The following is a 15,760-nucleotide window of genomic DNA, read 5'->3' as shown; positions in this document are numbered from 1 at the left end:
GGATGCCTTGATTGTAGATGTTTGCAGATTTTGCCGTAAACCACTCTCCACTTCATTAATGCTGTCATCTGTACTGTAATTTCTGCGAACAAGAAAAGTCACTTGGTGCGAGGTCGGGAGATTAAGGCGGATGCTGCATGATATCAGAGCCACAAGCCCTAGTTTTCTCAACTGCAACTTGAGATTAATGAGCCGCGGCATTGCCAGCCAGAAGACGAACGCCTCTCGAACGGATACCGCGGCGTTTCTTAATCGGAGCTTCTGGTAACGTGTCCATAAGACTGCTGTAATATCTACAAATGATTGTTTCACCCTTGGCAAATAATCTCTTAAGGGTCACTCCACATGAGTCCCACAAAGCTGAATTTTGCACTTGAGTTGTGTGTCAGAGACATATGACCTGTTTGAAAATACCTTTTCCACCTCACAATAGTACTATAAGACGGACATCATTTCCACAAACAGCATACATCTCATTGTTATTTTCACGGGCACTTTTACCCTGCAAATGCGGGAACTTTGTCACGCTAAGAGCGTATTTTTTCCGTCTTAGACCTCAGTAACTTCTGGCACTCCGTGTAAAAAAAATGAAGGACACAAATAATTGAAATTTCCAACATCTTGCGCCGAGGAACCAATAAACACTGACAAAAGTTCGTCAAGTAGCGTAATAATTCCCAGATGTTAGAGCTGTACGATACACACAACATCCAAGGTAAACAATTCCGAATACGACCAAAAGAACACAAAATAAAGAAATCGTATGGAAATTAAAATGTTCTTAAATGAAAGGATTAGACAATCTCTTTAGATTTGTATAGGCAGTGCTGTTTGTGAAACATTGTCGAACACGAAATATTCTGTGGCATTGGCTTGTTCAAAGGCGACTGAAGTGTAATATGAGTATATGTTTGAGTAATGCAGGGAGAACTAGTCTATCGAAAAACACGTCGCCAACGTAAAAACACTCCATAGGATTCTCTCTCTCTCTCTCTCTCTCTCTCTCTCTCTCTCTCTCTCTCTCTCTCTCTCTGTCGAAGTCATTGGTTTGGCCTTTTTTCTCAGAGAGGTCACAGTTCATAGTGATAGACGGTAAATCATCGAGTAGAACAGAAATGATATCTGACGTTCCGCAAGATAGTGTCATAGCACCTCCGCTGTTCCTGATTTACATAAATGATGTAAGTGATAATCTGAGCAGCCCCCCTTAGATTGTTTGCAGATGACGCTGTAATTTACCGTCTAATAAAATCATCAGACGATCAATTCGAATTACAAAATGATTTAGAGAGCATTTCTGTGTGGTGCGAAAAGTGGAAATTGGCACTAAACAAAGAAAAGTGCGAGGTGAACCACTTGGGTAGTAAAAGAAATCCGACAAATTTTGGGTATACGATAACTCGCACGAATTTAAGGGCTGTCAATTCGACTAAATACCTAGGAATTACAGTTACGAGCAACGTAAATTGGAAAGACCGCATAGAGAATATCGTGGGGAAGGCGAAAGAAAGACTGCGCTTTGTTGGCAGAACACTTAGAAGATGCGACAAACCCACTAAAGAGAGAGCCTACATTACATTTGTCCGTCCTCTGCTGGAATATTGCTGTGCGGTGTAGGATCCTTACCAGGTAGAATTAACGGAGCACATCGAAAAAGTGCAAAGAAGGGCAGCTCGATTCGTGTTATCGTGCAATAGGGGCGAGAGTGTCACTGATATGATAAGCGAGTTGGGGTGGCAGTCACTGAAACAAAGGCAGTTTTCTTTGCGGCGAGAGCTATTTACGAAATTTCAATCACCAACTTTCTCTTCCGAATGCGTAAATATTTTGTTGACACCCACCTACGTAGGGAGAAATGCTCATCATAATAAAATAAGAAAAATCTGAGCTCGAACGGAAGGATTTAAGTGTTCCTTTTGGTACGCGCCTTTCGAGAGTGCAATGGTAGAGAAGTAGTATGAAAATTGTTCGATCAACCCTCTGCCAGGCACTTAAGTGTGAATTGCAGAATAACCATGTAGATGTAGATATACACGCAGGCTCTGCTTCTCGCAGATTTCTAAAATAATTTTAAAAATACTGGCTGCATCCACATATTTAACAGGATACCTTAGTACTACTGGCCTTTTAAGTTATGTGTGAAATACAATTCAACTTACTTGTTCGAAGGTTAGTAAAACACTAATGTTACTAACAGCTGCCAAATAGAATGCGCTCCCCATTGTCTCTTTCACACAGTCACCACTAGAACTCATTATTCAGACACACTCATATAAATGGCTTGATCTGAGCACTTAACTCCGAAAAATCACCAAAAATTGTGTGAATAGACGGCAGAAGGCAGCGTTTAGTGGCAGAAACTGAAGAATTGTTAATTTGACTCCTGTTACCTCGGATATATCAGCTCTTACTTTTTAATAGGAAACCGTACTCTACCCTAAACAGGTCCGTGAAGGGCGGAGCTGTATAAAATCTACCGTGGGTCTGCTTTACCGTACATTGCCTACATGACAGCAGCAACAAACGTAGTGCAGATTTCGAGATGGGCTGCGCTGTTTCTTCTTCTTGAGGCATTATTCACTGACAGTCAAAGAAATTTACTGCTGTCACTACATTTTACGGCTCTAGTCAGGGGTGTTTCAGCCTCAAAACCAAACAAAATGTCAGTGAATCTTCGGGGCGGAATGCCTCCCCGCCCTTATGACTCACTGTGATGTGAACCAGCTGGCTTACTAACTCGTGCCTTCGTAAAAGTTTGGGCGATCACGCTCACAGTTTTCATTAGCCAGGCGCACTGACGTCAGCTACAGCGTATGTAAGCGCGTTTGCTTTCATCAGTTTTCAAATACTTCCTCGTGCTTTTTAGAGCTCTCACATAAAACTTCATATATTTTGACAGGCATGATAATCGTCATCTGTGTCTCAAGGATTAGGCTACAGAGCTTGCTCCTAAAACCATCTTGCTCTCAGACGTTCTATACTGCGAAGGATGAGCGCTCTACGTGCTATTTTTGGTGGTTCGGTACAAATGTTAGAGTATATCGGACAGAGTTGATTCTCTGTTGTGTTGTGTTTTCATCTGAATACTGCTCTACACCTGAGGAAATTCGAGTGCACAGGAAGTACAAATCGCTTCTGGATAAAAATGGCTTTGTCGTTGTCTTACCGTTCGACTGTACCTTCTAAGAAGCGTCTGAGTATATTATTAGCATCAAAAGTAATTATGTATTAGATACTTGGCCGTTCGAGAACATTAATCTGTACCATAGGACAGAGGCACGATGAGGGATTACCGGAAGCCTGAACGTAGTCTTTACGAAATGAATCATTTAGCCATTCTTCCCTCGAGTTTATTACATCGGAAAAAAATCGGGTTTGTGGTTGAGACTCCAAGCGCAAGATCAAGCGTACCCTAACATATTGTTAATGTAAAAGTTCTTCCAAATTTTGTTCGCGTTTTACAATGCTTCAACGGTTTTACAATAAAGTGTTCATACCAACCGACATGAGATACTGAACCTACCTCACTTTGCAAAATGGCTATAAGAATACATCAGTTTTTGTCGTTTTATCACTTAGAAATGACGCTTTTCCTATGATTCACTTTTTTTCATCTCTCTAGACTTGTGTAATGAAGTACATTTTCTAGGACTTAACTTATTCCAAGATGTTCTTTATATCGTATTGTGTGCTAGAAACAAAAAATCTACAATCACCAAAAGAAAAATTAAACGATAGTTCTAAATACATTAGATCTTACAGTTGCATGGTAATATCTAATTTCGACTGCTAGTTAAACATGTTGTTTCTCGCAATGCGATACTGGCAAGGACATAGATACTGTTTGCTGCGCTACAAGACCCCCAGAATTTTCTCCAGTTGTATAACTGAACATTAAGCAGTAGGTTGTTCAGAAACCATTAAAGGTATAATGGTTTGTGAACAATACTAAGGAATAATCTAAATGCCTCTGTACGCGCCTTAATCTCTCTTTTCTTATTCTCATGATCCCTACGCAAGAGATACGTTGGTGACAGCATAATAGTCTACAATTACTTTCGAATAAAGGTTCTCTAAATTTAATTTATAGGGTTTCGCGAGAACTGCGTCGTCTTTCTTCCAAGGATTCCCACTTAATTTCCCCGAGAATTTCTGCTGCACTTTCGTATGGGATATGTCGAGCTGTAACGATCCAAGTAGCGCGTTTTTTAATTCGATTGGTGTCTCATTTTTACTTGATAAATACTCCAAACACCGGAGCAATATCTTAGAATTACTCTCTCTATCGTGTTGTACGTAATATCCTTAACAGATACGTTACATCTTCTCAGAACTCTCCCAAAAAAATCTACATTTTCCATTCACTTTACCTAACAGTGACTTAACATGATCATTCCAGTTCATATCGCTTCTTAGTGTTACCCTTAACTACATTAATGATGAAACGTGCTCAAGAGATTCTTCACAAATATTGTAATGAGGTATTATTTGGTTCTTTCTCTTTATTATATGCATTATCTTATATTTTCCGCATTCGAAAAGAGCTATCATTCAAAACAACAAATGGAAATTTTGTCAAAATCTTTCTCCAGTTCCTTGCAATCGTCCTATGGCAAATTCCTGTACACCACTCCATCGTTAGCGAACAGTCTCGTAGTGCTGTTTATCCTATCCGATAAATCATTCTTATGCACTTGAAAACATTTTGAGGTCATCGCATCCTTGAGGCACACCCGATGTTGCTTTCTTTTATGTGTAACATTTGCCGTCCAGTATAATGTACTGGGTTCTCTTAATCAAACACTCCTCCATCCAATCACATATTTTCGAGGATACTTCGTATGATCGTACCTTGGTTAATATTTCTACAGTGTGCCACGGTTTCGAGCGCATTACGGAAGTCTGCATCTAGAGGCAAGCTACGGAAGATAATACCGGCTAAGGAGCTGTCTATAAATTACACGTCTTACGAAATCTAAAGTGCGCGTAAAAGGTCGGATATTTATTATGCTGCACCCTGACGAAGTGTAAACACCAGATCTCACAGAAACACAAAATTAAAACAACGGCTGCTACTGTGCCGAAGTTGACTTTGAATGCAAAGACTAGCTGTTGCTAACGTGGAAACGTATTCTGTCTGCAGAAAAAAACCCACACACGCCAGACAAACAAAGCACTTCAAAATTCTTATTACAGGCTTCTAGGAGTTGTAGAGGGGACCTGTAAAATAAAGATTTTATACGGGTTCTCTTCTACATGATGGACGTCCTCTTCAAATACGAGAGTGGAGCAGCACAGACAACCCTCCTAGTTTCGGACATGCCAATTCTCGCAGTCGTTGTCGTCGGACGAAGGTGATGTCAGAATTACAGCAAGGACCGACGATGTTGTCATATTCTCAGCCTCTGTGCGTACCGTCTAGAGAGAACGTTGAAAATGATCCGATCTTTTAACTATTTCACATCAAAACGGTACATTCCCGGACGTCAGTTCCTCACCTAAACATCATCTAATAAGTCCCTTGTACAATCAAAATGGTTCAAATGGCTCAGAGTGGCTCTGAGCACTGTGGAACCTCTGAGGTCATCTGTCCCCTAGAACTTAGGACTACTTAAAGCTAACCAACCTAAGGACATCACACACATCCATGCCCGAGGCAGGATTCGAACCTGCGACCGTAGCAGTCGCGCGGCTCCAGACTGTAGCGCCTAGAACCGTTCGGCCACTTCAGCCGTCCTTCTACAATCCTCAGAAGGGTGTAATAGGAATTTTGAATCACCCTGTATAAAACGAAACACATGTGTCGAACTGCAAGGCTGGATACTGCAATTTCGCATTCGAAAGTATGGTAGCGAGACCAAATAGCCACAAAATCTGGCGGGAAACACGCAGGTAATAGTAATCAAGCTATCCACAGGTCGAATACTATATTATGTGCAAATAGTGCACGGCTTGGCAACTACGAGTGGTAGGAGACTATCAAAGTGACGGTAATGAATTGAAGACTGTTAAGGCGGGTGGCTGAGGGACCCCATTTATCTTCTTATCACGGAACAGCGGCTACAGCCGGTGCAACTGATAAAAGTGGAAGCTCTACAGTGCTTCCATTGTTCTCCCAAAGTATCCCACGTAACGTTCATAAGCACCTTAAAACACAATGTGAACTTTTAGATGTTTCTTTGCGAACAATGGTGAAATTAACAGCACGTTCAACAGAATTGGCCAGTGACCGAATATTTGTAATACTTTTCGCATTCGCTACTAAGAGAACACTAGTTACATGTGATGTAATAAATCCGTGAGAACCGAGAATAGTCAGGCAAACGCAAGATTTAGCGCACAGCTAGCAGATTGAATAAATCAGTATTTTTTTCTGTAAGAAGCAAAGCTTGACTGCCAACAGAATTGCAATTTTCGGCATTAGTGCCACGTTTACCTGCTGTCATTTCGTGGCGCCGCCCCCCCCCCCCTCCACCCCCCCCACACACACACAAATTATTCAGCGGCGTTGAACTATAGAGACGGGCAATGCCCAATGTCGAATGCATGAAGAACACTCGCTCGAGGTGGGGCTCACATAACATAACAGAACTATGAAGATTTTTCTCCACCAGGTTAAATGGGAATCCTTGGAAGAAAGACGAAGCAGTTCTCGTGAAACCCTATAGGGTAAATTTAGAGAACCTTTATTCGAAAGTAATTGTAGGCTATTATGCTGTCACCAACGTATCTCTTGCGTAGGGATCATGGGAATAAGATAAGAGAGATTAAGGCGCGTACAGAGGCATTTAGATTAGGAGTGTTTTTGCTCAATGCACGAATAGAATGGAAAAGGAAATCAGTACTGCTGCTAACATTTACCCTCAGTTATGGACTGTACAGTGCCACTATTTATCATTCCTCTAATACCGTCATTAACTCGTTCAATCAGTTCTCAAGTAGTATTAGTCTGTCAGGAACACTTAACAAGATGGATCAAGGAATTAGGTAGAAAAGACTCAGAGAAACGCTATGCATTTCGTTAGGGGTTGGTTTAATTCACGCTTTGCTCTCAAAATTCATAAAGCCCGTGTTACTATTCAAGAAACACGCGAAGGTAAGCCGCAGAGTCCACAAGGCTGCATACCGTTAAAATTTGCATCAATGTGTATCTTGAAGATCGCAACAGAGAGCAAATAGCCGATATACAGGGTATTTATAAATTAGTTATACGAAACTAATCTTTAATTGGGAAAAGGATACATAAATTACAGAAATATTTGATACAGGACTGAATGCGGTATATCTTCAAGTTTTATTTGCGCCCAACACTGTTATAGAAGGGACCACGAAAGATGGAGGTCGAATTTAGGCTTGTTGTGCGCACCTACGTCACGTGTTCTCAGACAGCCAGTAAGCATCAGTAGTGTTGTGAGCGCTCTGCTGTGAATGTTGTATGCAGTGCGTACACTAAACATGATCGTAGCGAGTTATTTAGTGAATTTTTATTCCATTGGTTGCGAGTTGCCCTGGGCGATGGTGGTGGTGAGCGACAAATTCCGCGCAAGCAAGCGATACATAATTTGCTAGATAGATGTTTTCATCAGGCGCAGAGCACGTGTATGCGCATACTCCAACTGTCGCTCGGAACCGATAAGAACTCTCGAACTGAGAGGACAGTGGATCTGAGTATAGTTTCCGATGGCCGCGGTGGGTGCCATGCGCGAAACGAGTTACAGCCATCGTGGAGTGCAGAACGTGCGCAGTGTTGTTCACGGTTTCGTGAATCCTGATCTTCTAATAGAGGCAATTCGGGACTAAATATGGCAAACTACCACCTCAAAGACAAACTGTTATTAAAAGATACAGCCGCTTCACTGAAACTGCCTGTGTATTACCCAGGACGCCGGTTCAGGGCTGCCCAGCAGTTCAACAAGTTTGGCGATCAAATGTCTCTTATCAGCTTAGAACTGAATATGCCTAGTGTTGCAGTATAAAAGGCAAGATTGCTCAACTTGTTTAGTTGCTGCGTCAGAGACTGCCGACCAACACTGACTTGACGTCCTATGTAATACACAGCCAGCTTCGGTGAAACGATTGTACCAATTAATAACAGTTTGTCTTTGAGGTGGTGGCTTGCGATATTTAGTCCTGAATTGTCTCTGGACTGTAATAGCGGATTTGGAATCATGGAACCGCTAACAACACTGCGCACGCTCTGCTCCGTAATTACGACTCCATGACGAATGTTCGCCCAACTCATTCGCGCAGGCGCCAAGCGGGAACATCGGCAGCTAACAGTTTTAGGTGGGAACGAAACTTCAAGTTATACTGCGTTCAGTGCTGCATCAAAAATTTCTATAACTTATTTACTCGTTTCACAATTAAAGGTTACTTTTGTCTAACTAATGTATGAACAACCTGTACATTATTCAGCCGGCCGGAGCGGCTGGTTCGAATCCTGCCTCGGGCATGGATGTGTGTGACGTCCTTAGGTTAGTTGGGTTTAATTAGTTCTAAGTTCTAGGCGACTGATGACCTCAGAAGTTAAGTCGCATAGTGCTCAGAGCCATTTGAACCATTTGTACATTATTTGTCGTCGACGGCTAGTGAATATCAACCGTGACTCTGTAGTTCAGTGATTAAGTGCCAGACTAGGAATCCAAAAGTCTTGGAGTCGATGCCTGGTCAGTCCTAGGATTTTTATCTACCATTTCTTACACTTCTGGGCAATGTTTTTAATATGAAAAATTCCTAGTTGCATAGTGGTTGAGTCCACGTTAAACTGTTAGACCTTCCTGTATCTGTGTGGCTAAGTCTGTTCACCTCAAATAGGACCCTGTCTAGTAAATCACTTTGGTGTTCCAACCCAATTTTCGGGTTGATGACAGCTTCACCCAACCATTGCAAAGAGGCAGATCTGTTACTGGAGTTAGCGTACCAGAACAACTAGCAGTTGTGCCAGATAACATTCATCGAACATTGCGTCCTGTGTATGCGGAGAACTGTGTTTCATCTACATATATCGGTCCTCCCTTCTATTCCAGTCTCGTACTGTTCGTGGAAAGGAGGATTATAGGTATGCCTCTATGTGGGCTCTGATCTCTCTGATTTTATCCTCGTGGTCTCTTCGCGAGATACACGTAAAAGGGAGCAATATACTGCTTGAATCCTCGGTGAAGGTATGTTGTCGAAACTTCAAAAAAAGCTACTGAGCGTTTCTCCTGCAGAGCCTTCCACTGGAGTTTATCTATCATCTCCGTAATGCTTTCGCGATTACTAAATGATCCTGTAACGAAGCGCGCTGCTCTCCGTTGGATCTTCTCTATCTCTTCTATCGACCCTATCTGGTACGGGTCCCACACTGGTGAGCAATATTCCAAGGAAACTGTATCTAAGTGCTAAGCTTATCCATTACGGATGTTTAAGAACGTGTGACTGTTTATTCATTCTAAATACAGAAAACTGCAACCAGTCGCTTCTTTGAAACAGTTATTTATTCCATGAGCCGGTTTTCGAAACTTTTCAGTCTCGTCTTCACATGGTGTACAGGAGGTTACATAGCTATTTCAAAGTATAATGCTTGGTGCTGGCTCTGCGACTAAAGAATGGAGCATGCTTTTCCACACAAGCGCCATATGATTTGACGCCACTCTCATGCCGTCTCTCCTCAACACCTTACCGCCCTCCCACTTACGTTAGTTGGCGCTCCTTAGGCTCCTGGTAAAACCCTTAGAAATAAATCTAAATTTATAGTCGACAAGATTTAGTTCATTATTAATTATGATGCATCATCTGTACAAACTTTGCACTGGGGTGCCTCTGGCGGCCGTCTCAGCTTGGCGTCCCAAGCGACCACTTGTGTCTGTTGGGTCCTAAACCGACCCTGGTTTTGAGAGATGGAGGGTGTCGTATTACTTAAAGTCCAGCCTCGTGGTGCGACTGTAAACTTCGTATCCTAAACGCAGGAGTTACCATAAACATGTCATTGTGAACCCTTATGACCTCTGAATTGCGCCTCGGTGATTTTCATTTGTTTGAGGCCATCGGAAATGATCAGCATGGGAGACACTTTGGAGACGATGAAGCTGTAGCCCGAGAGATGACTCATTGGATACGACAACTGCCATAATAATAATTTGCGGCAGGCTTTCGAGGCCCTGTCAAACGATAAGATCGATGTTTCAGTTTACAAGTGAATATGTTGGAAAAACAAAATAAATATGAGGCTCATTTTTGCGCCACGGGTGTTATTTTACGACGTGTTCATTGAATCATCGGCGTATATGTTCCTTTAGCTCACGTAAGAGGAAAATTAGAGAGAGATACAGGAGTATAGCAACTTCTCTTCTCTCTCACAATCGGCGAATGGCATAAGTAACGAATAGAGGTGGTGATTCCGATATACATATGACGGTAGCTTACGGAATACAAATGTAGATACATATAGAGTTAACAACGTCGGGTCTCTCTCTCTCTCTCTCTCTCTCTCTCTCTCTCTCTCTCTCTCTCTCTCTTTCTCTCATCAATTGTCCATTACGTGATGACTGCTGCATCAACATTTTAGAAACAAAACTATTTCTTCTGTGTTAGGCTGGATAAACGAGGCGCACTCATAAGTAATTCAACACAACACATTTTTTTCTCGGTCACTTTCGATTGAAAAAACCTGAAATTTGTTTTGGTATATCGTAGAATACTCCCACATCAAGTCATGTAGTTTCATGAAGTTCCGATAGCTGGCGGCGCTTTACGCAGTGTTTAAAATGGCGTTTAACGGAGGTGTGTTCCAAGCAGAGAGCTGCCATTGAGTTTCTTTTGGCGCAAAACCAGAGCATCGCAGACATTCGTAGTATCTCGCAGAAGGTCTACGGAGAGCTGCCAGTGAACACAAGCACGATGAGCCTTTGGGCTAAGTCTGTCATCATCTCAACAAGGTCGCGCAGATCTGTCCGATTTCCCGCGAGCCAGCCGGCACACAGGTGCGGCTCCTGCAATGTTGGAACGTGCGGACATTCTCATTCGAAGTGGTCGACGGATCAATATCAAACACCTCTCTGTTCAGCTGGACGTCTCTGTTGGTAGTGCTGATGCACTCGTTCACCAGTTGTGGGATTTAAAGGTGTGTCCCGCTGGGTTCCTCGCCTTCCACTCTTGTGGCCCGATGGAGGATACACTCCGCAGGAAATAGTTCGTGGATAATAGGGAGAGAATTGATTCAACAAGACGATGGCTCCGACGTTGACCAGTTGACTGGTACCATGCGGGAATACAAGCCCTCCCACTAAGATGGCGTAAGGCCGTCGCATTGAACGGAGATTATGTTGAAAATGGAGTTTTATAGGCAAGAGATTGGGGAATTATATGGTGTAGTGGAGTCCGGAAAAACACGAACCTGCTTTCAGAAAAAAAAGTGTTATAATACTTACTGAATGCCGCTCGTACATTGACATCTTGCGGACATGTTTACAGAATGAGTTATTTTCGAAACACTAAGCTCGATAAATGTAATTCCGACAGATATTCATTTCATTGCTCCTTGAGGCCTTCCGTAGATTGATAAAGTGGCAACTCTGAAACGAAGAGACAGGAATAATTGCATTCTCTAAAATCACATATCTTCAGAAAGTTTTCTATAAGTTTTGCCGGCCGGAGTGGCCGTGCGGTTCTAGGCGCTGGAGTCTGGAGCCGAGCGACCGCTACGGTCGCAGGTTCGAATCCTGCCTCGGGCATGGATGCGTGCGATGTCCTTAGGTTAATAAGGTTTAATTAGTTCCAAGTTCTAGGCGACTGATGACCTCAGAAGTTAAGTCGCATAGTGCTCAGAGCCATTTTTTTTCTATGAGTTTTATGCAGCAATACATACCCTTAGTGTAGGTGCCATGGTATCTTTGCGTTGTATAGTTTAGGAACGCGTCGTGGTCAAACTCAGTCGCTTCCAGGAACTCAAAACCGCGTTCATGTGTGTTGTGGTAGGGCCAGATGTGGGCTGTGAGGCGGATGCAGAAGTCACTCGCGTCTGGCCGCTGTGTGGTCACTCGCGTTGTGATGACTCATCACCTACCCGCAGTTGGCTATTTCTCTCTGATTCCTGTGATAAGTTAGAATAACATACGCCATTGATTGAATTCCAAACGCGATGTTGCGGATCACTTAGTAATCAAATTACGAGGTCTGAGTGCTTTTGGGAAGAGCATCACGTTTGTTTATACAGCATACATTTCCTCCGGCAGAGGTTGTAGTGAAGGTGATGAGGCTGTTATTCAGGATAGCCGGAAATCAAATCGCTGTTAGGATATCCTGTTTTTATGTTTTACATGGTTCATTCGGAGCGTACGCCAAATACGATGTTTCGGAACATTCGGCACTCACATTACGAAGTCTGTAATCCCATCGTGTTCTAGGAAAGTTAAACTCTCTCTTCTTTTTCATATGCGAAACATTTCACACGGTTTCCAACACGTCAGTTCTACTCTTCTGTTTGGAAAAGTGTCATCATAAAGCACGTTGTCGGTATCCTGCCTCAAAGTTAGTACACCTTTCCTTCCTATCCTTTTATTTTGCTCCGAAGTATTAAAAAAAATCATGCTTCTAAAACTGTGCGAAGCTGTGTCGTAATATAATGCAACAACAATGAAAATTGTGGACATCTGCCTTTATAACATCTGCAAGCCACTGTACGGCTTGGCGGGGAGTACGTTGTTACAGTATTATCGACTATGTCTCCTATGGATTATACCGTCCTGTTACGATCCTAACAGCGCGCCTCCGAATTCATTCTACGTATGTTGCCTTCTCTATTTGATAAGAACTTCAAAAACTGGAACAATACTGTAGAACTGGTCGCACTAGCCTCTTGCCTGCGATGTACGTGGCAGATGCATTCCATTTTCGCAGAACTCTTTCAGCAAATCCATGGCTTTCATTCACCTTCCGTAAAAGTGATTTTACGTGAGCGTTCCAGTTGACGTCCCTTCTTAATATTATTCCTAAATAATGATTTGCTCGAGATGTTTACCATTAATTTTGTAACATGGTACTATCGGTTTCTTCTTATTTGTCATCTGAATTGCCTTAGATTTATCCACATTTTAAGAGAGTAGTTATTCATTACAGAGTGCGAAAATTTTCTCCAAGTCTTTCTGTAACTCCTTAAGATTGTCCAAGGATGATACTTCCTGCACACAAATGCATGATCAGCGAAGAGTGTTGTAGCGCTTCTGGTTCTGCGTCATCAATCGTTTATACTTATTGAAAAAATTAGAGATAAAGTGAACTTCCCACGAGCACGCCCGATGTTACTGTGTTCTGTGCAATATTCTCCGTTCACTGCAACGTTCTGGGTTTGTTAATCAAACATTCCTGGAGACAATCAGATATTTGCGAAGATACTCCGTATGCTCGTATCTTGAATAGTAGTCGACAGTGCACTATCGAATTCCTTTCAGAAAAATGTTGGAAGATAGAATCCACCTGTTCAACTGCATCTCTTGTCAAGATAGCGTATATGAATCTATATCTACATAATAGTCCGCAAGTCACCGTACGATGCGTGGCAGTGGGTATCGTATACCACTACTAGTAATTTCCTTTCCTGTTCCAATCGCAAATGGATTGAAGAAAAGACGACTGTCTGTCTGCCTACGTTCTAGCCGACGTCCCTTTTATGCTGTATTTGCGGTCCTTGCGAAGCGTACGTGGGCGGCAGTAAGATCGTTCTGCAGTCAACTGCAAATGCAGGTTCTCTAAATTCCCTCAGCAGTGTTTTGTGAAGAGAACGTCGCCTTCCGCCCAGAGATTTCCATTTGGGTTCACGAAGCACCTCCGTAATACTCGCGTTTTGATAGACCTTCAGGTAACAAATCTAACATCACGCCCCTGGATTGCTTCGGTGTCTTTCTGCAATCCGACCTGGGGGGGGGGGATCCCAAACACTCGAGAAGTGCTCAGAACTGATCGCATTAGCTTTCTATACGCCCTTTATAGACGAGCTACACTTTCCCAAAATTCTTCCCATAAACCGAAGTTGAGCATTCGCCCTGCTTGCTGTCGTCCATACGTGGTCCTTCCATTCCATATCGCTTTGCAACACTACGCCCAGATATTTAATCGACGTGGCTGTGTCAAGCAGCACACAACTAATGTTCGAAAAACACGTGATTGTTTTTCCTACTCATTTTCATTAACGTACATTTCCATAAATTCAGAACAAATTCTGCCTAAGTCATTCTGCAAGAAAGTCTTCGTCGTCTAGGTCCACAAATGTGAACCTTCGTTCATTATTTTTTTTCCACAAATACGTGATTTTTCCGCATATAGAACGACGGTCCACAAGCGTGTACCTTCTAATTCTTAGTTTTAACATTAGAACGCAGTATCTTGCAAAGAACGACTCGTGTGTTAGTTTAGGGTTGGTCGTAAGCTAAAAATGGCTGCTTCTACAAACCGGAAAGATTTGTAATCTGTGTTTTTTCTCTGAAGTTTGCAAACTGTTCTACAGGGTGAAAATTAGTTCGCATTTGCATAGATTTAATTCACTACTATAAAGGAACACTTAATACACTTCCAGAGCGTACTCGTCCGTGGGCTTCAGATCATAATGCAGATTGGAAAAAAAGAAGTCAGATGTTCCACAACCAATGATAGTTAAATACTATAATAAACACATGGGAGGTGTTGACCTTTGACAAATTTTAATCATATTACAGAGGCTACATTCGCACAGAAAATTGGCCAGTATAGATTTTTAATCATTTTATAGACCATGTGTTTGCCATTTGTTGTTTGATGTACCATAGATGGCGTTCAGTCAATCAAAGAGCTAAACAAGGAAGACTGTCAGTGATTGACTACAGAATACATGTTGGCAAACTTATAATTAATTATAAATGTGTCATGCTAGTTGCTAGGAGAAGAGGACATTCTGATACAGTGAATTTCTCTGACAACGAAGATTTAGATATAGAAAATCTGAATCAGGAGCCAGCAACACCTGATTAGCTATCAACTGCTGAAGTGCGGTTTGACAATATTGAGCACCTAAAAAAATTTCTTCACGCAAAGAATGTTTCACAATGCAGGAAACCTAGCCCCAGCTCGAAGACAATATGCCTCAAATGTGAAATTTACTTATATATTGTCGAAATTAATTATTTTGAAACTTCTGCTGAATATTAAAGATTTGTTTACTAGTAGTTGCGGCTTATTACTTGCTATAAATTATTGTGAGATTCTTATTTCCTTGCATTTATGAAGCTATTTCAGAGCATCAACGAAAACCTGTATTGGAAATCAATACTTCCAAAATATTAGCATTAAGAAACCTATTTTCTGTGTACGTTAGCATATGCAGTTGACTTTTTCAAATAAAATTCATATTTTACTGTTAACAGGAAGAGAAAATACAAAACAAAGTCTAGTATGTTTTCACGATAAGTACCTTTGCCAATTGTACCTTTGCGAATGATCAAAACGATATATCTTCTGCATGTGTGGCATGCTTGGAGAATTGGTTTATCGGGAAATATGAAAAGAAATCTCGGATTGAAGAGGTTAAACTTAGAATATCCTGTAGGAGCCTGCAGTAAAGGAATGTCAGCGATATTGGTCTGTAATTCTGTGAGTCATATCTTATTTCCCATTTTGTAAAAGCGAATGACCGGCGTCCTTTACCAGGCAGCGGGACTATTCGCTACACAAGAGATTCTTAAGAAATTTGTCTTGGGAAAGGTGGTAATTCCGCGGCGCATTCAGTGTAAAATGTAAATGTATTCCCTTCGTG

The 15,760-nt window shown here is 41.9% G+C and overlaps 1 protein-coding gene across 3 annotated transcripts in view; it reads left to right on the top strand.

The window, feature by feature from the left end:
• The window catches only part of LOC126350038 (inositol-trisphosphate 3-kinase homolog), a 458,593-nt gene that overhangs the window by 378,042 nt on the left and 64,791 nt on the right, over positions 1–15,760 (top strand). The window lies entirely within an intron of this gene.

The sequence above is a fragment of the Schistocerca gregaria genome, chromosome 1 (assembly GCF_023897955.1).
Source record: "Schistocerca gregaria isolate iqSchGreg1 chromosome 1, iqSchGreg1.2, whole genome shotgun sequence".
Taxonomy (NCBI): domain Eukaryota; kingdom Metazoa; phylum Arthropoda; class Insecta; order Orthoptera; family Acrididae; genus Schistocerca; species Schistocerca gregaria.
This window is presented reverse-complemented; position numbering and strand designations above follow the sequence as displayed.